We start from the raw sequence: 27967 nt of genomic DNA on the forward strand, positions 1-27967 counted from the left end.
TCAGGTAACAAATGCTTAACGAGCACTGTAGGAAAAACTGGTGGTGGCTCCCATCTCCTCGGGTCCCTTTGGTCATTTCCGGGTTCATTCTACCTTAGTGTACTTTTGCCTCCAATTTCTAACCTACAAAGGTTCTTTGGAGAATTTCCCATAGACAACTGGAGTTGCTTTCCACAAAAGAGTAGAGAGAGTTAAGTGTCTATGATTTTATGTAGCTGTATTAGTTTTCTATTGCCACTGTAACAAATTACTACAAAAGCAACACAAATTTATTACCTTACAGCTTTGTAAGTTAGTAGTCAGGACACAGTTCTCACTGGGTGTTGCTGGGTTGTATTTCCTTCGAGAGGCTCTGGGGGAAAATCCATTTCCTTGCCTTTTCCAGCTTCTTGAAGCCTCCCACCTCAATTGTCTCATAGCCCCGCTTCCTCCACTTTCAAAGTCAATAATATCATTTTTCTCTGTCCCATTTTCTGTCATCACATCTCTCTGTGTCCTTAGCTGGGAAAGGATTTTTAAGGATTCCTGTAACTAGACTGGGCTCCTTTGGATAACCCAGGATAATCTCCCTATCTGAAAATCCACATCTCTAATTACATCTGCAAAATTCCTTTTGCCATGGAAGGTAATATAATCATAGGTTCCAGGGATTAGGGGATGAAAATTATTGAGGACCATTATTCTACCCAGCTTAGTTCCCATGATTCACTTGGTCACTGACTGATAGGTACAGTGACTGACATAGCTCCTCTCTTGGACTGGAAAGGCTCTGAGGGCTAATTTACTCTCCAGTGTCTCCTGAAGCATCGGGTCTCCTCTACTGGAGCTTGCCTGATTCCCACCCTTCTTCGGCTTCTCCTACTTTCTTGCTGCTTCCCCCAATACTTTACCAGTTGTTCCTAGAACTTCCCTAATTAATTATTTGCATGCTAATTATCACCTTGGAGTTTCTTCTAAAGAATTTTACTTAGGACAAGAGCATGACAGGTGCTAAGAAGTATGCTAGACACTGGAACAAGACTATAGTGGCTGGTCAGAAGACTTATAAACTAATAATAACAATAATATGTTAAAATCTATCATTTGTTAAACTCTTTACATCTATCACTTCCTTGGATAATATCAGTTCATCTGCATAAATTTATATGACAGGTGCTATCCTCCATTTATATGTAATCTCCATCAAGTGAAGCACCATGCCTATCCCTAAGAGTTTAGACAGTGCCTTCCATATAGTAAATGTTCAACAAATGGTAGTTGAAAGAAGAACTGAACCATACAGATAAAGAAACTGAGGTGCAGAGAGGTTAGGTTAGCATTTGTTCTTCAGTCACTCAGTTGTGTCCAATTCTTCACAACCCCGCGGACAGCAGCATGAGAGGCCTCACTGTCGCTCGCCATCTCCCGGAGCCTGCATGTCCATTGAGTTGGTGATTCCATCCAGCCATCTGGTCCTCTCGTGCATAAGTCAGCATATGCACACTGTAAATAAACAGTGATTAGAACTCAGCTCTGCCAACTTCAAAATCCACACTCTTGCTGTGCTATTTTGCCACCTAAATCTACCTGTTTAATCTAAAAAGAATACAGGGCTGGAAACACTAGGTAGAACAAATTAGGAAAAGTGTCCTTCCTTCTCTCCAAGTCCCTACCCCGAAGTGAAAGTATTTATTAAAAGGGTTCCTCCACAAGTGAAGTCCCTTAACACTGATGAGGAACAAGAATATTTATGAGAAAGTTTATCAATTGTGAATGGATGTGCAAAATTTAAGTCAGATAATCTGATAATGTGGGGCTTCCCTGGTGACTCAGAAGTAAAGAATCTACCAAATCCATCTGCCAGTACAGAATATGCAGATTCTATCCCTGGGTCGAAGATCCTCTGGAGAAGGAAGTGCAAATCCACTTCAATATTCTTGCCTGGGAAATCCCACAGACAGAGGACCCTTTCAGGCTACAGTCCATATCAAAGAGAGTTGGACATGGCTTAGTGACTAAATAACAACAACAACAAAAAAAAACAATAAATATAATAACATAGTAAGTAAAAAAAAACCTTCATAAGAAAAAATAGCATTCACATGCAAACATGCCCACATATACCCAGAAAATTAGGTATCTGGGAATGTGTCATTAAACATCTCCAACCATCTTAGACATCTAATTAAAAAGCAAGCAGTATCCAGTTGATAAATTGGACTTCATTATAATTAAAGAAAAAAAAAAAAACTTTTTCAAAAGGCAATGTGAAAGAATGAGAAGACAAGCCACAGGCTGGAGGAAAATATTTGCAAAAGACGCATCTGATAAAGTACTGTTATCCAAAACAAACAAAGAACTCTTAGAACTCAACAATAAGAAAACACATTTTTTAAATGTGCCAAAGATCTTAATAGACACTTCACAAAAGAACACAAACAGATAGCAAATAAGCATATGAAAAGATGCTCTAAATCATGTATCATCAAGGATATGCAAATTAAAACCACAATGAGATATCACTACATACCTATTATTAATAGAATGGCTAAAATCCAGAGCACTGACAATTCTGTACACTGTCAAGTATGTGGAAAAACAGAAACTCTCATTCATGGCTGGTTGGAATGCAAAGGGGTACAGTCACTTTGGAAGACAGCTTGGTGGTTTCTTACAAAACTAAACATATTTTTAATCATATTTGCCAGCAATTGTACTCCTTCACGCTTACCCAAAGAAGTTGAAAACTTAATTGTCCACACAAAAACCTCCACACGAATGTTCAGAGAAGCTTTATTCACAATTGACAAAACTTGGAAATAACCAATATGTTCTTCAGGTGAAGAGATAAACTGTGGTACACCAGGCAATGGAATATTTTTCAGCACTAAAAAATAATGAGCTATCAAGTCACACATACAAAAAGAGGAAGAAAATTCAATACATATTTCTAAATGTGAGAAATCAATTTGAAAAGGCTACATATTGTAGGATCCCAACTATACAACATTCTGGAAAAGGCAAACTTATGGAGATAGTAAAAAGATCACTAGTTGTCAGGGGTTGTGGGAAGGGATAAACAGGCAGAACACAGAGGATTTTAGGGCGGTGAAAATACTTTGCATTATACGGTAACGGTGGACACATCTCATTATACGTTCGTCCAGTCCACAGAATGTAAAACACCAAGAGAAACCCTGAGATAAACTAGGGACTTGGGTGATTATTACTGATCTAAAGTCATCAGTTGTAACAATGTAACAGTTGATGGGGGGGTGTTGATAATAGGACTTACACACATGTGAGGGCAGGAGATACAAGAGAAACCTCTGTACTTCTACTCAATTTTGCTACAAACCTTAAACTGCTCTAAAATAATAAAGTCTTAACTTAAAACAGCAAGTTGCACTGAATTGGAGCATAATCAGCATATCTTCGATGGTTGTCAATTGAAAGTAAGTCTATGGCTATTTAAAAATTCATGATAATCTGTTTCAGGTTATTCTGTCATTATTTTCATTTTAGTGTCAGCAAAAGAAAAATAAGATATGACATACTGATATTCATTTGAAAAAGAGCAGTTTTAATTTAAGAGGATACAGGGCTTATAGTCTAGCTAAATCACTAGATAATCTTCTGAGAAACACTCAACATTATATGCAAAATATAATTGGCTTCTTTTTTAATTACATAAAAGCTGACTAATGAAATGGAATGGATATTTTGTTTTATTAAACTACGCTTTTGTGGTTAGTTCATCATTGAAATTGGCATGGACCTAAGGGAAACTGGTATTCCAGAGGCAGTCTACTAAGTAGGTTACCATCTTTTCTGCTTCATTTGAATGCTTTTGAAGCTCTTTAAAACAGATGCATCAAGTTTCAGTCAAAATTATAAGATACTTCAAAATAAAATTTCAGCAGTGGATGGGGTCAGACACAGTCATGACATAAGACTAAAATTTCAATGTATTTTTAGAAGAGCAGACTTTTATAAACAATTATTTAAATGTCTAGAAAAGCCACAGTAAAAAAACTGTGAAAACAATAAATATGGACCACTGGAGAAATGTTGAAGAGCAAACATCAGCATGGCTCCTTAAGTGTTCATAAAAGAGACAATTTGGGGGAACAGCTAATTGTGGAGGTTAGCAAAATCTCTGTATCATGGTAACAATTTTTAAAAACTTGAAAGAATGAGTGTAAGACTATGAAATTAGACGCTCTGGAAAAGAGCCATAGACTGTCTAATGGAGAGAGGCTAAGCTTAGGAAAAAGGGCATGCAATGGAAGGAAAAAAAGGAACTCAAGTGATAAGAGAGAAGTACCCTTAGCAGAAACAAGAGTAGGGTTTGGATGCTGTGAGAGCTGTAGGAAGTGAGGCCAGTAAAGACAAATAGCCATGCTCCTAATGAGTTCAGTAACAATGTGCATGGGACTTGGCCTTAAATGTCATCAAGCTTCTGTATAATGGGTAAGATTTTATGCCTTGAGCTTCACAATTTGAAGCCAACCTGGGGCCTTGGTCAGTGCTGAACACTGGCCCTTCTTGAGCAGCATAGCTCTCTTCTAAAATATGTGCCATCCAAAAGTCCAGCTTGCCCTTTGGATCCTGGCTCCATAGAGGGTAAAAGCTGGGGAGAAATCACTGGTAACTCCTGAGAGGTGGAAAACTAAGACCTTTCCATTGAACTTGAAGCTTCCTGCCTAACTCTCAGCCTCTTCTCTCGTTCTGCTCTTCTCATTGATGAACTACTTTGCTCTTTTTATTTTATCTCTGCACTCTGCAATAGGAGCTTTTAAATCCCCAGCTTCACACTGAAACACCAAAGCAGCATCTAAATCTAACAAGATTTTTACATAAGCTCGACACAGTATCATCAAAATTGAATTCTTGCTCTTTTCCACCCAAAACATCACTCCCAGGGCTCATTTTTATCTATTTCTTCTATTTCACCCTTATGTGGTTCAGGTCAAGTCTTCATCTTAAATTCTAACAACCAACCATCTTTGATCAGGCCTCCTCGTCTCATAGTTGGACTGGAATAGATTTCTAAATGAGTTCAGCCCTCTAACCCATCTTGCATAGAACAACCAGACCAAGTTTACTAAAAGAATGACTTCATCAAATCAAGCTCTGCAGTAGTATCCTGGATTATTCAGGCGTCCAATTCTAAATACATTATTACAGGAAGGATATCCTCACCATATCCTCAGATACCACTCCCTTGAACTGGGCTTTCAAGAAAACTGCCAGCCTCCCTCATAAACCCTGTCCTCACTGATATTCCATCAGGAATCTGACAAAGAGCCTATGAACTCTTTCTCATAAGGTTTTAAAATTCATAAAATAAAATATATAAGATTACAAAGGAAACCAATTTTAAAAATAGTTAAGATATTCCTTTAAATCTATATGGAAATATAGGAGTTCCTTCATTGATGGATCAAACAGCTAGATTTAGCAGCAGCCTAATAATTATCCCAATTTTGAAGAAGTGATCTTAAGCAATATTTCAATAATTTGAAATAACTGATACGATACAAATATATATGTTATATCTACCAATGCCATAGTTAGTGATAGTCCTAATATTATACTGCATGGTGACAGTCATTCACAATTAAAGCAAAGGTTAAATTTAAGATAATAAAAATACAGATTTTTCTTTTCCCAACCAAGTTTCAAGACCCTGTAAGTTTTATCTCATTTTAATAGTTCCTGGTCTAATGCTTTTTAGAAATCCCTACAAACAGAAAAACTTTCCTCTTTACAAAAAGCATAATTTATTTTTCAAACATGTCATGTTCAATGCATTTCAATTGAAACATTCAGCAAGCAACTACTCACCATATATAAAGTATGATAATAAACACATAAAACCTCCCTTTAAAGGTCACACAGCCTACTGAGGATAGTAAATCTTTAAACAAATCACAGAACTCTATGCTGGGCATCTTATTAGTTCAGTTCAGTTCAGTTGCTCAGTTGTGTCCAGCATTTTGCAAGCCTGTGGACTGCATCACGCTAGGCTCCCCTGTCCATCACCAACTTCTAGAGCATGTTCAAACTCATGACCATTGAGTCAGTGATGCCATCCAACCATCTCATCCTCTTTTGTCCCCTTCTCCTCCTGCCTTCAACCTTTCCCAGCCTCAGGGTCTTTTCCAATGAGTCAGTTCTTCACATCAGGTGGCCAAAGTATTGGAGGTTCAGCTTCAGCATCAGTCCTTCCAATGAATATTCAGAACTGATTTCCTTTAGGATGGACTGGTTGTATCTCCTTGCAGTCCAAGGGACTCTCAAGAGTCCTCTCTAACATCACAGTTCAAACCCATCAAATCTTATTAGTAGCACATGCTAAGTTCTCAGGAAGTAGAAGAGAAGAGCCACAAATTTAGTACAGGAGAGCCAAGGACGGTAACACAGGACAAATGATCTAAGCAAAAGGTCAGAGTATGTGCAGTCATGGAGCTGAGTGCATTGGGACTTTAGTGTGTTAGAAAGGTGTTCAGTTAGAAAGGTGTTCAGTTTGCAACTAGTAGATCAATCAAATCTGGAGATTTAAGGTACAACATAGCAAATACAGTCAACAATATTGTATTATAAACTTCAACACTGCTAAGACACTAGAACTTAACTGCTCTCAATACAAAAACAAAAGATAATTATGTGATGTGATAAAGGGGTTCAGTTAGTTCAGTTCAGTCGCTCAGTCGTGTCCAACTCTTTGTGACCCCATGAATCACAGCACGCCAGGCCTCCCTGTTCATCACCAACTCCCGGAGTTCACTCAGACTCACGTCCATCGAGTCCGTGATGCCATCCAGCCATCTCATCCTCTGAAGTCCCCTTCTCCTCCTGCCCCCAATCCCTCCCAGCATCAGAGTCTTTTCCAATGAGTCAACTCTTCGCATGAGGTGGCCAAAGTATTGGAGTTTCAGCTTCAGCATCATTCCCTCCAAAGAAATCCCAGGGTTGATCTCCTTCAGAATGGGCTGGTTGGATCTCCTTGCAGTCCAAGGGACTCTCAAGAGTCTTCTCCAACACCACAGTTCAAAAGCATCAATTCTTCGGCCCTCAGCTTTCTTCACAGTCCAACTCTCACATCCATACATGACCACAGGAAAAACCATAGCCTTGACTAGACGGACCTTAGTCGGCAAAGTAATGTCCCTGCTTTTGAATATGCTATCTAGGTTGGTCATAACTTTTCTTCCAAGGAGTAAGCATCTTTTAATTTCATGGCTGCAGTCACCATCTGCGGTGATTTTGGAGCCCCCAAAAATAAAGTCTGACACTGTTTCCACTGTTTCCCCGTCTATTTCCCATGAAGTGATGGGACCAGCTTACATTATTTGTAGTAAGAATAGTGTAATATACAAATATATCAAACAAACATGTTATACAACTCAAACTTACACAAAGTTGCATGTGAATTATATCACAATAAATAAAATAAAAAATTCTTAAAGGCTGTTAATAGTCGATTATAAAATTAGAAATAGTCTAGATTATAGTTTAAAACTACAACTTTATTCCTTTAGCCTGTACAATTTTTTTTAATAAAGGAATGATGGGAGATGAAGATAAGATCTTGGTCTCAGCCAGATACTGTAAACTTAAGGACAGGGCCCATCAGAGAATTCTTCCAGACAGTGCATGCTTAATTTCATTTCTTCACTCCTGCCACTTCCTTAGCTCTGGGCATTATTTCTCCTCCACTTTGCTAACATACATACTGCTGCTTTCTGGTTTCAGACCCAACACCTTTCTTCTTTAAAATGTCTTCACTAAACACTCTAGCTGTTGATGTTCTGAATTATTTTAGTGTCCTATATTGTTATATCCTTATAATCCACATTAAAAATACTTTTGAACCAACATGGTTATAAATTAATAAAAACCCTTTAAAAGCATGTGGTTATGTCTGAACAGTTAGACAACTGGTTGGCATGAGGTCAGAGTTCAAGGGAAGCTATAATTCAAACACTTCAAAGATGATTTCTAGGCACCCTATCTGAAATTACTGAAGGTAAAAACTGCTCTTCTTAACAGGCATCAAAAGAAAATAAAAACAGAACTTTTTGCAAGCAAACGTCTTGGTAATGTTATATTACCAAAAGAGACAATTTCACATCTGTCTATAAAAGCACAACAATAATGGATGCTCAGAAGGAAAGATCTTATTGATATAAAAGAGCAAAAGATCCTTGAAAAAGAAGTTATTATGGGAACTTCTTTTCCATGGATAGTTACTATTCCAGTAATTGAGAGGCATTCAGGCATACTGACTCGATGATAAACATGTTTAATATGGATAAAGGATACTTGTGATTATAAAAGGAAACTTTCAGTACAAAAATTAATAATTTTAATAGATATATTTCAGTATATTTTATTCATACAGCTCATGGAGAAAATATTTTGAGAAGGAAATTTATGGTAAAGGTTTTCATTGTTTGGTTTTACACGCTTAATAAATGTTCATTAAGTTTCAATTTGGATTTTCATTTCATTTCACTTATTTTTTATAGCTATCTAAATTTAACAGCATGATCCATTTTAAGAAACAAAAGTACAATTTATAATTTTTTTTGTCATTTGGAAAGAATTCCAGTATTAAAGATATCTTAATACATTACCAAAATCTGATAACCAACTAGGTCTTAGTAAAGGGGTTGCCTCTATCTTATCTGACTCTCATCGAAACACATAATATTACCCTCAAGTTCCAAATAAAGAGACTGACATTCCAGGTAGCTAAGTGGATTTTTTCTTTCCTAAGATCTTTGGCTCAAGAACAAAATGTAAAGTAGAAAAGCACGAGGACAGAATCCATGGCGGGACTGTGTGTGGCATTGTCCCAGTCCTGGGCAACAGGTATCCCTCTCCTGTAAGACAGTGTTTCCCAGGCAGACGAGAGAAGGGTGACGTGAGATCAGTGTAAGTAATCTCTACACAGATAAAAAAATATTAATGACAGGCCTTAAATGACAGACTTAATCACAGACTTCATAGCCTTAAAACTCAGTCCTCTTGAATTTTTAGCAGACAGGCAATGGATCTGATCCCTGAGATTTGCTTTCATGAGCTGTAGGGGCATTAAATATTCTAGAGTGAAATGCAGTAAGATGCGGTTTCTGCCACATTCTGGTTCCCAATGAAGAAAACTTAGTCCAGATAATCGACTGTATTTAGATTCATGTGTGTGTGTGCTTAGTCGTGCCTGATTCTTTGCAACTCCATAGAGTAGCCCACCAAGCTCCTCTGTCCATGGGATTATCCTGGCAAGAATACAGGAGTGGGTTGCCATTTTCTCCTGCAGAGGATCTTCCCAGTGCAGAGACTGAACCCAAGTTTCCTGTGACTCCTGAATTGGAAGGCGGATACTTTACCACTGCACCACCTGGGAATCCGAAGATGTTGCGGAATAATTTTAGGCTCTCAGATTTTCTCAAGTGCTGAACAGTCACCCTGCCATTTGCAATAGGCTGAGAGACTTGTCTAAATCTCTGATCTCTTTCTTGGTTCTCAGGGAAAATTTTCTTTTGTGATAGAGCAGCAACCACACATGACTCCTTGTGAAGAACTTCTTCACACCATACTGCAAACAAACTCCCCTCTGGTGGGTGGAGACTCAATCTTTTGTAATACGATTTTGTCTCTAAGCGTTGTCTCATGCCCATGCCTCTGGTGACAGCTGACAGCGGAGGTTTATGTGAGGTGCTTCTGTGATGGCATGTCTCAGATGGTCCCTTGGGTATTCTGGCCATGACACTCAACCCTTAATCCTGAGCAACTCAGTTTATGGTGAGAGCTATGGAAGTTTGAAAATGGGCATTCACACTTCAGAAGTGCCTACCCTGTTTTCCTAAATTCTTTTCTTCAAGCAATGATCTGTGTTTAATTCTGTGATTTTTTCCTTATCTATGAAGATATTGACATTAAAAAATATCTGATATACTTTTTAACTGGGAATCTGGAAAGCAATCTTTTTTAACTGGAAATCTGTTCCTTATTTTTTTAATAAGCAGCAAAATATAGCAGGTTACCAATTAGTTAAAAAAAATAAGAAAGAAAGAAACATGGTCTGTCTTTTGTATATGCCATTGAACTTTACTGGAGAATTGCATTTACTATACATGTCAGAGTTAAAATCAGGGACTATAAAAACTCAGCATAATTCACTTACTCCCCTGGATTCAAGAGAATTGTTACTGCTAGAGTTTTAGAAAACCAGCCTTTAAACTTTCCTTCTTACACAAAATAGGCTTCTAAGCCACACTGTGAAGTAGGAAACATTTCTTTTCTTAGCTTTCCACCCTTCTTTCAACATCACTGACAGAGTGGCTAGCTCTTTGTTTTGCCTTTTTAGAAGCAATGCCTTCTTACCTCAGATTTCCTGGGGGACTTATTTTATCAAAAGCCAAGCCTACTTCCTAGGTTTGGACAACCAGAATAATGGTCAGTGGTTCAGAGATGGAAATAAAGCCCAATCCTGACCAATCAATGAGAAAATCCAGCTTCCAATTACAATTTTGAAGAAGATACTCTATTTGATGTAGTTACTTTGAGGAAAAATATTAAGTCTGAAGAGACTAGTGACTTAGTTACTAGTAACTAGCCATCATGGGAAGCATCTGCTTGAGAACAAAGCTGACAGAACCCAGGACTTCCCTGGCTGGGCAGTCCAGTATTTAAGACTCCACGCTTGCACTTCAGGGAACACAGATTCGATCCCTGGTTGGGAAACTAAGATCCCACATGTCATGCAGCCCAGTCAAAAAAAAAAAAAGAAAGAAAGAAACTATACAAGCCATGAAAATGAGGAATAGAGATTTTCCTGGCTACATAATTTGAGTAAGTGAATGCAGCCATCTCTGTAGTGAATTAACCGTTCATGAAGCCATTTATGAATGTAGCCTGAATTTTTAAACACATTTCTTTCTTAGTTTAAGCCAAAGAGTGTTGTCTCTGAAATCACAACTAAACAAGTACTTTCTGATAAAATATAATTAATACCTACTGATTTATATCTTCTAGGTAAACAAAGTTCTTTTATATCTTTCATTTATTGAAGGGTACATATTTTCATGCCCTATAAAAACAGTGTTCATAAAACCAGTCACTTTTCCATTTCTTTGAAAGAAATATAGTTCTCTACTTTTTGTTATCTCCTAGTTATGATTTATGCTAATCTTACTGAACCGATCAGAATTAAGGTATAATTGGCTGAAAGTAGTTGGCTGTTTCCCTAGTATTAGTTACATGTATTAAAGTATTAATAGTATGTAATATGGAACTTCAAGCATAATAATAAAACTGATTAAGACAGTTATTTTTGATCAAACTGACAGAGACGGTTGAGGGGAGGAATATTCTGAGTTGTCCAATATGGAGTAAAATGTGATTTACAGAGTTATGATTTCATCCTCAATGGAGTAAGCTCATTCCATACTTTCTCTAACTACACCTAAAAATACTGGATAGCATGCATAAGGCCCCTATCTAATCACACTAAAAGTAAACAGTGGAACTAGAAGTGTGACCCACATGGTGCAGACATTCTGTGTTTTCCCCTTGCATATCTCCCAGCTTGAACTCCACAAAATCTTGAATTCCAAGACTAAGCAGCAGGTGCAATCAGAAGACATTTCAAAAGAAATTTTCTTCAGACTTTCCTGGTGGTCCAGTGGTTAAGACTGCAAGTGGTACGGGTCTGGTCCCTGGTCAGGGGAGATCCCACATGCCTAAGGGAGCAGCACAAACAAACAAACAAAAAGAAATGTTCTTCTCCAGTGGCCAGAATACTCGGAAGGGGCCCCCATGTGGGATAGATCTGCTAGGGGAAGACTGATATAATTTAATATTTTTTACTCTCCTGTGCCGGCCTCAGGCACGAGGCCATACTCCTATGCAGACTTGTTTCATTATTTATTTATTCATTTATTTTTCTGGCTGTGCGAGGTCTTCCTTGCTGTGCAGGCTTTTCTCTAGTTCCGACGAGTTGGGGCTACTCCCCAGTTGTGGTGCAGGGGCTTCTCACTGCAGTGGCGTCTCTCGTTGGGGAGCACGGACTCTGGAGCATACCACCTTCAGTAGTCGCGGGCCTTCAGTAGCTGCATGCCTGGGCTCCAGAGCACAGGTTCCATAGTTGTGGCACACGGGCTCAACTGCTCCAGGGCACGTGGGATCTTCCCAGAGAAGGAACTGAACCCATGTCTCCCGCATTGGCAGGGGGATTCTTGACCACTGAGCCACCAGGGAGGCCCCTCCTCTGCAGATTTTTAGATAGCTTGAAAAGATATGCTTCTCTATGACCAGAGGAACTGGAAAATGGGGTCTCCAGGGTCTTTCTTCATTCCCTCTCATATTCTGTCACCAAGTTAGTCACAAGATTGGCTACACACAGATAAGATAAAGCAGTGTTCTGGATAAAAATAATTATCAGACATAAAGAGGGGCTTTACAAAAGATTAAAAAAAGAGTCAATTCATAACAATATCAAAATCCTAAATGCATCTGCACCTACTAACATATCCAAAATATGTGAAACAAAAATGAGTGCAATTAAAAAGAGAAGAAGGCAAATTCATAATTATACTTGGAGACTTTAACACTCATCTCTCAGTAATCAAACAATCAAGAAAGAAAATCAATAAGGATATAGAGGTCCTGAGCAACACTATCAATCAACTTGACCTAATTAACATTCGTAAGGAACCCCACTTAACAATAGCATAATACATGTTCTTTTCAAGTCCATGTGGAATATTTAATGAGATAGACCATATACTGAGTCATAAAAAAACTATCAGAACTAACAGAAAAAAATCTTTTAAAAATTTCCAAATATTTGAAAGTTTAAAACGCACTTCCAAATAATTTATGAGTCAAACAGAAAGTCTCAAGGAAGGTAGAAAACATTTTGAAAAAAAAAAAAAAAAAAGAAAAAGAAAACATTCTGAATTGGATTATTGTTTTTTTTTGTGGGCTACCAAGATGACAGAGTAGGAAGATCCTGAACTGACTTCTCAGAAGCACACCAAACTCACAACTATCTTCAGTACAACCATCCATGAAAAAGATTGGAAGCTACCAGAAAATGTTTGGAACTGAATAGAATTCAGTTCCATTAAAAATTATGGGGTGCTTCTAAAATGGTGCAAGAAAAAAATTCATATCATTCAATGCTTCTCTTAGAAATGAAGAACACTCTTCAACACTCAAATGGTTAATTGAAGTTTCTAGTCTAAGACATGGAAAAAGAAGAATATCTGGAACTGAACCAAGTAGAAGGAAGTAAGAAAAATAGAATAGAAAAAGGGAAAACAGAAAAAAAAAATCAATAAAACCAAAAGCAGCTTCTTTCAAAAGATCAACAAAATTGATAGACTTCTGTTCATATTGACAAAGAAAAAAGCAGGAAAGCATAAACTATCAATATCAGAATATATCACTACAGATTCCACAGATAGTAAATAATTATAGGGGAATGCTAAGAATGACTTTATGGTCATAAATTCAACTTAGATGATGTGGACCAAACTGCCAAACTTACTCAAGAAGAAAAAGATAATTTGAATAGCTCTATATCTATTTGACCCTAGAGTAGGAAATGGCAACCCACTCTGGTATTCTTCCCTGGAAAATTCCATGGGCAGAGAATCCTGAGGGCTACAGTCCATGGGGTCACAAAGAGTCGGACATGACTGAGCACACATGTGATATCTATTTAAAGACTTTAATTCACAATTTTAAGTGTCAGTCATTCAGTTGTGGCTGACTATTTGTGACTCCATGGACTGTAGCCCACCAGGCTTCTCTGTCCATGGGATTCTTAAGGCAAGAACACGAGTGGGTAGCCATTCCCTTCTCTGGGGGATCTTCCTGACTCAGGAATCGAACCCAGGTTTCCTGCATTGCAGGCAGATTCTTTATCATCTGGCCCTTATAATTTTAAACTTCTAACAAGGAAAATTCCAGACCCAGGTGGTTTCACTGGTGAATTTTACAAAGCAGATAAGAAAATAATAATAATGCCAATTCCTCACAACCTCTTCTAAAAAACAGAAAAGGAGGGAATACTACTCAACTTGTTTTGTGATGCCAGCAGTACTCTGGCAACAAAACCAAACAAGGCAATATAAGAAATGAAAACTACACACCGATACTGTTCATAAATATAGATATTAAAAAAACCCAATGAAATATTAGGAGTCAAATCCAGCAATATATAAAAAGAAGCATAGACTAGGACAAAGTATGGTTTATCTCAGAATGCAAGGCTGATTTATTATGAGAAAATAAATCAATGTAATCCATCATATTAACAGACTAAGGAAGAAAATGACATCAATCATATCAATAGATACAGAAAAATTTTTGATGGAATTCAATATTAATTCACAGTAAAAACTTTTAGCAAACTAGAAATACAAGTGATCTTCTTTAACTTGATTAAGAATCTCTATAAAAACATGTAGCTAACATCATAATTAATGTTTAAAGAATTAATGCTTTCCCCCTAAACCAGAGGCCAAGATAAGAATATCCACTTTCATCATTCCTATCTAGCACTATAAAAGACCTAGTCATTGAAATAAGGCACAATAAAAGAAAAAAACATACAGATGGAAAAAAAAAAAGTAAACTTGTCTCTACTCACAGGCAACATCACTATCTATATAGAAAATGTCAAGGTATCTACAAAAATCTCCTACACCTAATAAGTGAGCTTAACATGGTTGCAGGATTCACGGTCAATACGTTAAAATAAATCACATTTCTTTACAGTAAGCAGTAAATAATGGAAAGTCAAAATTTGAACAGACATTTTAAAATTTCAAATAGACATTTTCCAGAGACACATAGATGGCCAACAAGTACATGAAAAGATGCATCAGTAATAATCAGTAATTTTCAGGGAAGTGGAAATCAAAACCACAATAAGAGATCACCTCATACCTGTGAGGATGGCTATTATCAAAAAGGCAACAAATAACAAATGTTGGCAAGGATGTGAAGAAAAAAAACTCCTTGTGTACTGTTGGTGGTGATGTAAACTAGTATAGCCACTCTGGAAAGAGGTATGGAAGATCCTCAAAAAATAAAAAATAGAAATAACAATATGATTCAGCAATTCCACTTCTGGGCATTTATCTAAGAAAACAAAAATATTAACATGAAAAGATATATGCACCCTCATGTTCACTGCAGAATTATTTATGATAGACAAGATAAGAAAGCAACCTAAATATCCACTGACAGATGACTGAATAAAGCAGATGTGGAATCTATATGCAATGAAATACTACTCAGTTATTTAAAAATAAAAGAATAAAATATGCTATTTGCAACACATGAACAGACCTTGAAGAAATTATACCAAGTGAAATAAGTCAGATAGAGAAAGACAAACACCATACGATCTCTCTTATATTGGATTCTGTCTTTCAAAAAGATCACAGATACAGAGGATAAATTGGTGGTTGCTAGAGGCAGCGGGTGAAGGGTAGTAGAAATGGATCAAAAGGTTTTTAAAAATGATGTTCACAAATGCTGAAAGGAAATTAGAATGTAAACACTATCTATTGACATTGTACTAAACATAAGGTCCTGTTATGCACATAAACTGGACATGCTTTGGAAAAAGGAAAGGAGAAAGGAAGGAGAGAAAAAAAGGAAAGCAAGCAAGTGGGTGGGCAAGATTACCAGATAATTCAAAAAAAAAGAAAGAGAAAATGAAATTGAAAAATCTTGTAAAATGCCCCCTAAAACCTAACAAAATATATGCTACAACTGTTGCGGAAAATTCCAAAACACAGATGTAAGAAACTAAAGAAGAATACAAATAAGTGAGGAATACACCATGTGTGTTGATTGGAAACCTCAATATTTTAAGAGTTTAATTTTCCTCAAATTTCCCCAAAACTGATCTATAAATATAACACAATTGCAATAAAAATTCTAGCAAGATTTTTGTTGTTGCTGTTAGAGATACTCACAATGTGGTTCTAAATTTTAATGAAAAGCAAAGGAACTAAAGGGGCCAGAACAATTTTGAAATATAAGAACAAAGTTGGAGGACTCATTTTATTTTTTTAAACACTTATCATAATGCTACAGTAAACAAGACAGTTCAGTATTGATGAAAGGACACTTAAATAGATCAATGGAACAGAACAGAGACTTTAGAAACAGATAATAGAAATTGATTTTGACAACAGTGTAAAAATACGTCAGTGGAGAAAGAATAGACTTTACAACAAATGGTGCTAGACAACAAAACATCCATAAGCAAAAAACAAAATTTATATATATATATATATATATAAAGGTAATCTCTACTTATACCTCATACATTAAATAAAAATTAACTCTAAATGGATTCGACATTTAAAGAGAAAATATAAAACTATTAAACTTAGAAGATAATATAGGAGATCTTTGAAAGCTTGGGTAAGGTAAAGAGTTTTTAGATATGTTAAATCACAATCCATAATATTGAAAACTGATTAATTTGACTTTATCAAAATTCAAAATTTTTGCCAAAAACAACAGCATATGAAAAGAATAACTACACACTGGGAAAAAATAGCCACAAATCACACATCCAATAGAGTACTTATATCCTGAATATATAAATATATATATACACACACATATATATATATACATGCATACACATATAACTCACAACTCAACAGAAAGGCAACAAATAACTCAATTAAAAACTAGATAAAAGATTTTAACAAATTATTCCTCAAAGAAGACTTGCAAATGGCAAATAAGCGCATGAAAAGACACTCAACCTCTTTAGTCATTGTTTTGCTGTTCAGATGCTAAGTCACGTCTGACTCTTTGTGACCCCATGGACTACTGCACAGAAGACTCCACTGTCCTCCACTATCTCCCAGAGTTTGCTCAAATTCATATCCATCGAGTTGGTGATGTTATCTAACAATCTCATCCTCTGTTGTCCCCTTCTCCTTTTGCCTTCAGCGTTTCCCAGCATCACTGTCTTTTCCAATGAGTCGTCTGTTTGCATCAGGTGACCAAAGTATTGGAGCTTCAGCTTCAGCACCAGTCCTTCCAATATTCAAGGTTGATTTCCTTTAAGATTGACTGGTTTGATGCTCTTGCAGTCCAAGTGACTTTCAAGAGTCTTCTCAGGCACCACAGTTCAAAAGCATCAATTATAGGCTTTCAGCCTTCTTTAGTTATTCTTCAGCCTTCAGTTCAGTCGCTCAGTCATGTCCGACTCTTTGCGACCCCATGAAACGCAGCATGTCAGGCCTCCCTGTCCATCACCAACTCCCGGAGTCCACCCAAACCCATGTCCATCGAGTCGATGATGCCATCCAACTATCTCATCCTCTGTCATCCCCTTCTCTTCCTGCCCTCAATCTTTCCCAGCATCAGGGTCTTTTCCAGTGAGTCAGCTCTTCGCATCAGGTGGCCAAAGTATTGGAGTTTCAGCTTCCGCATCAGTCCTTCCAATGAATATTCAGGACTGATTTCCTTTAGATGGACAGGTTGGATTTCCTTGCAGTTCAAGGGACTCTCAAGTGTCTTCTCCAACACCACATTTCAAAAGCATCAATTCTTCTGCACTCAGTTTTCTTTACAGTCCAACTCTCTCATCCATACATGACCACTGGAAAAACCACAGCCTTGACTAGACGGACCTTTGTTGGCAAAGCAATGTCTTTGCTTTTTAATATGCTATCTAGGTTGGTCATAACTTTCCTTCCAAGGAGTAAGCGTCTTTTAATTTCATGGCTGCAATCACCATCTGCAGAGATTTTGGAGCCCAGAGAAATAAAATCAGCCACTGTTTCCCCATCTATCTGCCATGAAGTGATGGGACTGGATGCCATGATCTCAGTTTTCTGAATGTTGAGCTTTAAGCCAACTTTTTCACTCTCCTCTTTCACTTTCATCATTAGGTAAATACAAATTAAGAACACAATGAGATACCACTGTTGTTTAGTCGCTAAGTCGAGTCTGACTCTTTTGCAACCCAATGGACTGCAGCCTACCTGGCTCCTCTGTCCATAGGATTTCCCAGGCAAGAACACTGGAGTGGGTTGCCATTTCCTTTTCCAGGGGATCTTCCCAACCCAGGGATCCAGCACATGGCTCTTGCCAAGTCTCCTGCATTGCAGGTGGATTCTTTACCGCTGAGCCACCAGGGAAGCCCTTACTTATAATGTTTTACATATATATATGCCCAGAAATTCCTACTTTTTCTTGTTTAACCTTCCACATTTAGTTACCTACCCTAGAGAAACATCATCTTATATTCACACAAAAATTTGTAAACAAATATTTATAGCAACATATTTTTAATCACCAAAAGTTAGAAACAACCTAATTCTTCAGGGAGTAGATGGATACATAAACAGGGGTGTAGTTATACAATGGAATGATATTCGTAATGAAAAGCTATGGACTTCTAATACAGTCAACAACATAATGAAATCTTAAACATATTAAGTAAATGAAAGTAGCCAGGCTTAAAAGATGAAATACTATATACTTTCATTTATATGATATTCTGGAAATAGCACGACCATTTCAGAAGTCAGACGTTGCTAGAGGTTAGTGGTGGAAGTAGGATTTGACTACAAAGAGGGCAGCACGTAATTTTCTGGAGTGATAAAACCATTCTATATCCTCATTATGTTGGTGTATTTGTCAAAATTCACAGGAAAATATACCAAAAAGGTGGGGGAAGTGAATTTTACTGTATGTAAACTTTTAAAAGTAAAATTTTTAAAAATCTGGTGTATAATGTTAGCCCCACTTTATCTTGCTAAGTAATCTCGGATACTTACATCATCTCTTTGAGATGAAAGTGTCTTAGATGGAATAGGAGGGTATTGGTCTAAATTCTTTTCCAAGTTTAACATCTGTGATTGAAATTATACAATGCAAATGCCCTTCTACTCTCTAACTAATCTTAGTGTGTACTCTACAAAGGGAAGTCATCCTGCAGTCTATGAGGGGTTTTTTTTTTTTTTTTTTTTGAGAGAGGATTCTACTTAGCTGAAAGTGAAAGTGAAGTCGCTCAGACATGTCCAACTCTTTACAATCCCATGGACTATAGTCTACAGGCTTCTCTGTCCATGGGATTTTCCAGGCAAGAGTACCAGAGTGAGTTGCCATTTTCCTTCTTCAGGGGATCTTCCTGACACAGGGATTGAACCCAGGTGTCCTGCATTGCAGGCAGACGCTTTATCCTCTGAGCCAGCAGGGAAGCCCCTAGCTGAAAGGAGCCTTATAACAATTATCATCATCAACTTTGAGCCATCTATTCTGCCCGAATTCACAAGATAATTCGATACTTCCAGACTTTGAAGCCCACCAAATAACACAATTATTTATTATTGCAAATTATTAATTCTGCCCTGCAGCAAACTTTCCAAAGAGAAATAAAACATTTAGGGGGAAAATATATAGTGAGTTTTTCACCCTCAGGGAAGAATACAGAATCCATGGATATATAACAACACTGAACAAATGATATTAACTCCATCACTCAGAGCTCTGCTTCACAACTTTGTCATTTGCACTGTGGACTAACACAGGATGTAACTGTCATAATGATGTGATTTCTTGCGATATTGTTATTTTATAATTACACAGATTACAGAATAGAGTAGCAATAGGAAACCAGAGCTCTCCTTCCTGGAAACAAGAACCTGTTAATTAATAAGGAACATTTCCAGGTATCTGCCAGATACAAAGGGGTTAAGAGAAATGCGCAAAACCCTTGAAAAATAAGAATCATAGTAATTTCACTTCTGAGTATCCATCCTAAACAAACCACATGCAAAATAATTTCCTGCAGCATTATTTATAATAGTAGAAAATTATTAGTAATCTAAATGTCTACCATTAAGAGATTAATTCCATGGACAGAGTAGCCTGATGGGCTACAGACAGGGGTTGCAGTGGGACGTGACTTATAGACTGAGCATGCATGAGCAAGCATAATCATATGATATAATTCTAGAAGCAAATAAATGAATTAAAAATATACACATCAAAACTTATAATCCCCTAAGAAATATTGAGACAGAACAATGAACAATGTCATTTCCTTTTTTAAAGATACACACAATAGTTCCACACATCATCTATAGATACATATTAGAATTTTCTGAAGACTACACATCAAATTCTTAACAAAGTTAACTCTCAGGAAAAGAGGCTGGTACTGGATTTACAACAAAAGAGTCTTTAAGAAAAAATGTGTTCATGTATTTTTTATGTAATTAAAATTACTTTTAAACAAAGAATGCAACGAACTATATATACCAAAGAGAGATATTTCATCTGGAAATTTTCCCAGATTTTGACTTAAAAAAATCCTAAAAACACATCACCTGGAGAAACAATGTCAGAGAATAGAATGCTCATCCTTGCAAAAAAGGCTTTGCTCACAACCAAGGCTATCTTAGAATATTAAACTTGGAGCTGCATTTTAAGAATTAGGAGTCCATTCTACACCGTTCAACCACAGGCCTGAAAGGATATCCAACATTACATTTTCAAGTCTTTTGAGCAGATCATTATTTAGTTTCACTCCCACAACACACCTTACCAGAAGCCTACATCCTTCACCATCCAATGGCCCCAAAGCACAGAATGACACCTATTTATTTTTAAATTTAGGGTAAATTAAGACTAATTTTATTTGAGAATCCTGTGACACCCTTTGGGATAATTGGAAGGACCCTGCGGTATCACAAAAGCAGAGCTGGGAAAGCATTGGCTTGTATCGTTGCCATGGGAATCTGCCTCCTATAACCACCTAGCTCTGGAGATAACCAGAGAAAGGGGAGAAATCTCAGAAGGTCTGTAAATAGGACAAGGCAGAGTCACAGAGTACAAAATACCAATGGGTCAGAAGCTTGGCCTTCCCCTGTCTGTCTAGGCAACAAGACATGTGAAAAAGGAAGGTGGAGCATCTGGCTGTCAGGCTGCAATGAGTCCACTCTGCTCAGATCCCTTTTGCAGAATTACACACAGATGGAGGAAGAGCAACTGGGCAGTAGGATTGTTATTCCCCACAGGTGTCCACACCTGGTCGCTGACCAACTGTGTGATTACAACACAGGGAGCCCAGAGCACTGCTCTCCTCTCTGCTGTTAAGAGCATCAGCCCCTCCATGGAGGTGTATTATGTTTCCCAATTTTAATTTTAGCATCTACACTTTGGCAATTTGCATTTAAATGTGTTGTCAGAGAACTTCCAGAAATCTTTAATAGGAAGACCGATTTGCATTTTAATATGCTGTTAAAGAATTTCAAAATATCTTTTTTTAGTGTGAATACATATACCAGAGGAATGGCCACAGTTAAAGAAATTATAATTACCTGGGTACAATTTAAACAGAGCTGGCTTTCAGAAGCACTGTGGCTTTGTTGGACTTTGTTAAAAGTTCCTTGTAAAACAGAGAGCCTGAAAGCAAAAAAAGAAACCTTCTGATTCATGAGACTTTGAAGGCTGAATTGATACCTTCAAAGGTATAGAAATCCAAGCCGAGAAGTGAGTACACAAGGGCTGAGGTTGGGGTTAGTTAAAAGAAAGGAAGATTATCAGAAAGAGGAAATAGGGAGATAAGATGTTTCATGCTGTCCCTCATCAGTGCATCAACCAACCCTCTCCTCTCTGCTGAATTCCATAGACTGAATTCAGGCAGGCCAAGTCCTGATAACGTGTAGAGTGAATATTTCTGGTGCCCACCATGCTCATACAATATTTCATAGACTAATCATGATTCTGAACAGACATTTCAAGTTTTCGTGGATTCTGGAGAAATACTGATGAGGTCACAACCTCATGTTCAGACGAATAAAAAGTATTGTACATCCCATTTCCTCTGCCTCATCAAATAACTCTGGGTTACCATGTCTTAGCGTGGGATTTTAAGTCTTGGTTGAATCTATCTGCTGTCATGATTATACAGTAGAAGTGAGAAATACACTTAAGGGACTAGTTGTGATAGACAGAGTGCTTGATGAACTATGGACGGAGGTTCATGACATTATAGAGGAGACATGGATCAAGACCATCCTCAAGAAAAAGAAATCCAAAAAAGCAAAATGGCTGTCCGAGGAGGCCTTACAAATAGCTGTGAAAAGAAGAGAAGCGAAAAGCAAAGGAGAAAAGGAAAGATACACCCATTTGAATGCAGAGTTCCAAAGAATAGCAAGGAGAGATAAGAAAGCCTTCCTCAGAGATCAATGCAAAGAAATAGAGGAAAACAACAGAATAGGAAAGATCTCTTCAAGAAAATTGGAGATACCAAGGGAAAATTTCATGCAATGATGGGCTCAATAAAGGACAGAAATGGTATGGACCTAACAGAAGCAGAAGATATTAAGAAGAGGTGGTGAGAATACACAGAAGAACTATATAAAAAAAGATCTTCACTACCCAGATAATCACGATGGTGTGATTACTCACCTAGAGCCAGACATCCTGGAATGTGAAGTCAAGCGGGCCTTAGGAAGCATCACTACGAACAAAGCTAGTGGAGGTGATGGAATTCCAGTTAAGCTATTTCAAATCCTAAAAGATGATGCTGTAAAAGTGCTGCACTCAATATGCCAACAAATTTGAAAAACTCAGCAGTGGCCATGGGACTGGAAAAGGTCAGTTTTCATTCCAATCCCAAAGAAAGGCAATGCAAAAGAATGCTCAAAGTACCACACAATTGCACTCATCTCACATGCTAGTAAAGTAATGTTCAAAATTCTCCAAGCCAGGCTTCAGTAATATGTGAACCGTGAACTTCCTGATGTTCAAGCTGGTTTTAGAAAAGGCAGAGGAACCAGAGATCAAATTGCCAACATCTGCTGGATCATCGAAAAAGCAAGAGAGTTCCAGAAACATCTATTACTACTTTATTGACTAGGCCAAAGCCTTTGACTGTGTGGATCACAATAAACTGTGGAAAATTCTTAAAGGGATGGGAATACCAGACCACCTGACCTGCCTCTTGAGAAACCTATATGCAGGTCAGAAAGCAATAGTTAGTACTGGACATGGAACAACAGACTGGTTCCAAACAGGAAAAGGAGTACATCAAGCCTGTATATTGTCACCCTGCTTATTTAATTTATATGCAGAGTACATCATGAGAAACGCTGGGCTGGAGGAAGCACAAGCTGGAATCAAGATTGCCGGGAGAAATATCAATAACCTCAGATATGCAGATGACACCACCCTTATGGCACAAAGTGAAGAAGAACTAAAGAGCCTCTTGATGAAAGTGAAAGAGGAGAGTGAAAAAGTTGGCTTAAAGTTCAACATTCAGAAAACTAAGATCATGGCATCCGGTCCCATCACTTCATGGCAAATAGATGTGGAAACTGTGGCTGACTTTATTTTTGGGAGCCTCCAAAATCACGGCAGATAGTGATTGCAGCCATGAAATTAAAAGATGCTTACTCCTTGGAAGGAAGTTATGACCAACTTAGATAGCCTATTAAAAAGCAGAGATATCACTCTGCCAACAAAAGTCCATCTAGTCAAAGCTATGGATTTTCCAGTAGTCATGTATGGATGTGAGAGTTGGACTATGAAGAAAGCTGAGCGCAGAAGAATTGATGCTTTTGAACTGTGGTGTTGGAGAAGACTCTTGAGAGTTCCTTGGACTGCAAGGAGATCCAACAGTCCATTGATCAGTCCTGGGTGTTCCTTGGAAGGACTGATGTTGAAGCTGAAACTGCAATATTTTGGCCACCTGATGCAGAGAGCTGACCTATTTGAAAAGACCCTGAGTAACTGAACTGAACTGATCTGCTATCAACTTTTTCAACTATTAAAGGCTGCACTCCATAGTAACCTTTAACCTTCCCAAGCTACCTGACTGCCACACATCTTGCTCCCTGAAGACTTCCTACCAGAAATGTCATACACTCTGAGCTGGACTGAAGAAGGAGAGAAAAGGGTGAGCAGAAGGAAGAAGGAACAGAAAAGAAAAAGAAGAGAATGATGAGGGCAATGAGAAAGAGAAAAGGAGAAAGAAAAATTCAGAAATTCTGTCTTTGGAAAAATCTTTAAAAAAATAAACTTTATTTTTTATTTGGCTGTGTTGGCTTTTGGCTCGCAGGCTCAGTAGTTGCTGGCTTACAGGTTGCATGTGGGATCCCAGTTCCCTTATAAGGGACTGAACCCAAATCCCCTGCATTACACAGTATATTCTTAATCACTGAACCACCAAGGAAGTCTCTTATCTTTTGAAAAATCTTTTAACCTTTCTCCTCAAGGTATTTCCAGCTAGTCTAGTAGCTAAGGCTCTGTACTCCCAACTCAGAACCAGGGTTGGATCCCTTGACAGAAAACTAGAACCCACATGCCTAAACTAAAGACCCCACATCCCGCAACTAAGACCCTGCACAGCCAAATAAATATTCTTAAACACAAACAAAAAGAAACAACAACAGAAAAAAAACCTTTCTCCTTAAAATGCCCACATGGTTTTAAATAAATAATGTCTCCTTTTATTGAATGAAATTACCTCTAGAAGCTTCCAGATGAGTTTATTTTGCAAATGATGCTTTTGTGTTCCTAAAAAGCAAAATAACTAGCCCAATAATGGGATTGCTTATGCTGAGCCCCAAATGGAAACTTAATTAAGGTTTTGGCTTTCCTAGAAATGGAATCTTAAACCAGAAAATCAAGAGACAGCTGATCAGTATTAGTTAGGTCATCTGCCTGAATAAATTTTTAGTTGCTCAATCATGTCTGACTCTTTTGTGATCCCAGGGACTGTAGACCACCAGGCTCCTCTGTCCATGGGATTATCCAGGCAAGAATTCTGGAGTGGGTTGCCACGCCCTTTTCCAGGGGATAGATCCCTGCCATCCACTCTTCCCCCATATCCTCTGCTTTAGCACCTCTCTGAAGCACCTAGATAATAGTATTGGATACACATTTCCTGAGTTGTTCTGCAGATATAAAAAACCCTTCCCTCTCCAACAAATGGAAGATGTTTGCTACTTGATGACCATAAGCATGTAGACCCAGGCCTCCTGGAGCCTAAGGACTGACAATGTTAACCTCTGTGACACCCTGCTACCTCACCATCAGCCAATTAGATAATTACACATGAGCTGAGCACAGACCCTGCGACCCCCATCCCCTCCCATTTGGCTTTTAAAAGTGCTTTGCAGAAATCCTTCAGGGGGTTCTGGGTTTTTTAGGGCATGAGCCACTATCTCTCTGCACAGCCTTGCAATAAACCTTTCTCTACTCTGATGTTTCAGTTTGGCCTCACTAAGCATCAGGCATACGAACTTACCTTAACGTAACTCCCTTGTCCCTGCTCTCTCTGGCTCTAAAAGTCATCTTGCACTGCTCCTCAGAGCTCCTTCCTATTGGTTAGTTTGGAAGCTTCCTGGTTAGATTGATTTTGCTCAAATAACTTTAAAATTTTAATATGCCTCAGTTTATCTTTTCACAGGTCTGGTGACTGAAGAGGGAATCCAAGGAGACCCCCTCCACTTCACCCCACCAGCCTCAGGGGCAAGGAACAACAGGAGTGAAGTTACCTACAGAGCCCCTGGTGTCACTGCTTTTTCACTGCCTCAAGGTAAGTTGCCTCCAATGCACCATCCAAAGCTTGTGCCTTGGGAGCTTTCAGACTGAGCATTTCTTTTCCAGCCTGGATGCTGAAAATGGCAGGAGTTAGGCTGAATCTGGTGTAGAAATCAGGCTTTCAGGTGATGGATCGGGTCCAACTTAGAAACAAGGCAGGTCTAACTTAAGCTGGACAGGGTCAGGAGTGAGGCCTCGGGCAAACAGAATTTTGTTTAAAGGCTGAACAAGCAGGTTAAGCTTACTCAAGATAACAGAGAATTACAGTGGTCACGGGGCTTCCCCGGTGGCTCCAGTGGCAAAGAATTTGCCTGCCAATGCAGGAGGCACAAGAGACACAGTTTCAGCCGCTTGCTTGGTCAGAGTGATTGCCTCGAAGAGGACATGGCAACCCAGTATTCTTGCCTGGAAAATTCCATGGGCAGAGGAATCTGGCGCAGTCCATGTTAGTGCCTGAGCATGCTCCTAAAATGAAACTATGTATCCAGAGAGAAAGAAAAAAATGGTTGGAAGACATTGAGAAAACATTTACTAAAACATCCTAAAGACAACTCTAAATATAGACTGTAGGTATTTCTTGATGTCCATCTTTTAAAGCTCTTCTTTCTGATACTAAAAATCAAACTGAGGACCACGTAGTGGGATGGGTGGGTCAGCGTCCACAGCATTCAGGCTGTAACCCGATTCTTTGAAAAATTTAAAGCAACCAAACTTTTCTTACAAATTGAATTTTTACAACACCAGAACTGTGGCTCTAGAAACAATCCAAGACCAACCTATCATTTTGTGCTACCGGCAAAGAACCCACCTGCCACTGCAGGAGATGTAAGAGATATGGGTTCAACCCCTGGGTTGGGAAGATCCCCTGGAGAAGGGCATGGCAACCCATTGCAGTATTCTTGCCTGGAGAATCCCATGGACAGAGGAGCCTGGTGGGCTACAGTCCATGGGCGGACAAAGAGCTGGACAGGACTGACGTGACTTTAGCAGGTATGCACTCACACCTCCCCATTCATCTCAAAAGGCTTGTAGAAATTGTACAAATCTAGAATTATGAAACAAAATCATTCTTGGTGAAACTTACGTTCTTTCTCTGGTCTTTTGAGATGTAACTGTTCTACCTGGTCTTCTCTAGGACCCAAGGTTGTTTTTATCAAGGGTGAAAAAATGGAAAGGCTATTTGGAAAACTAGGGCTGTAAAACATCTTAAAATTCTGTTCAACTGTTCTTTTAAAAACAAGTGAACTTTGCATTATCATACTCATCTCATGGCTAAAATCTTAAAATGAAAGTGATACGATCTCTGTTTGTGTCTATATATCTTTGTTTGTGTCTATATATCTGTTTGTATCTATATATCTGTTTGTGTCTATATATCTGTTTGTGTCTATATATCTGTTTGTGTATATCTAAGTGTGTATTTTATAGACGTCTGCTATTTTACTACCTTCACATGCTATTACCAAAATTAGTTTGCAAAGAGTTCTATTTAATTGGCTTAAAGACAAACAAGCATTGTATAAATCAAGTTTACTCACAGAAATATAGAAGTTTTTTCCAAGTTCATATGATCTAGGATAATCTTTGATAAATAAAAGGCTATTTATTGTTTTAATTAAAACAGGCTTATCTTTAGAGTTACCAGCATTAAATATAATGCTTTTATTATACCTAAGTTTACTAAAAGTTAAAAAAATCTCATGCTAATTCTGATAGAGAATTTGTCATCAAGAAAGATAACTTAAGATGATAATCAGCTGTTTAATATCTTGTGAGATTTTCATGACTAATCTAAATATAACTGTTAAGAACAAATGAACTAAACAGATGTAAATAAAAGTTTATAAACTTTTCAATAATGATTATGCTTTATGTTGTGTCTAAGTAGTTTCCAAAGTCTTTTTGGTAATTTAAAAACTTAAAGTTATATTGAGATAAATAAAAGAATTGATATTCACTGACTATCTAGATAATTTTAAGATAAAATCCTGAAATATTAACTATTGAACATGATTTATCCTCCTTTGTCTTCCCTTTACAGAAGGACTTTGGGTATACTATTAAACATGACTTGTAAAATGTTGGAAAACTTAATACGAAGAAGAATGTACTTCCAGAAATTATAAAGTGTGTTTATAAATTTGCCAATCCACAGAATTCTATTGTAACAAACAATCTACAATTTCTTACCTCTCTGCCGTCTTAGCTCAGTTGGAAAAGAATCTGCCAGAAGTTCAGGAGTCCTGGGTTCAATTCCTGTGTCAGGAAGATTCCCTGGAGAAGGAAATGGCAACCCATTCCAGTATTCTTGCCTGGGAAATCCCATGGACAGAGCAGCCTGGAGGGCTATACTCCTCAGGTTGCA

The 27967-nt window shown here is 37.9% G+C and overlaps 1 protein-coding gene and 1 long non-coding RNA gene across 2 annotated transcripts in view; both read right to left on the bottom strand.

Annotated features, from left to right (window-relative positions):
• The window catches only part of KCTD16 (potassium channel tetramerization domain containing 16), a 309039-nt gene that overhangs the window by 216079 nt on the left and 64993 nt on the right, over positions 1-27967 (bottom strand). The gene's annotated exons all lie outside the window — the stretch shown is intronic.
• Positions 1464-27813, bottom strand: LOC108636352. The gene is made up of 3 exons (XR_001918295.1): positions 27793-27813; positions 21372-21456; positions 1464-1482 (listed from the first exon to the last, which is right to left on the bottom strand). It is a non-coding gene; the product is annotated as an uncharacterized LOC108636352 (long non-coding RNA).

Source organism: Capra hircus, chromosome 7, assembly GCF_001704415.2.
Source record: "Capra hircus breed San Clemente chromosome 7, ASM170441v1, whole genome shotgun sequence".
In the NCBI taxonomy this organism is placed as follows: Eukaryota; Metazoa; Chordata; class Mammalia; order Artiodactyla; family Bovidae; genus Capra; species Capra hircus.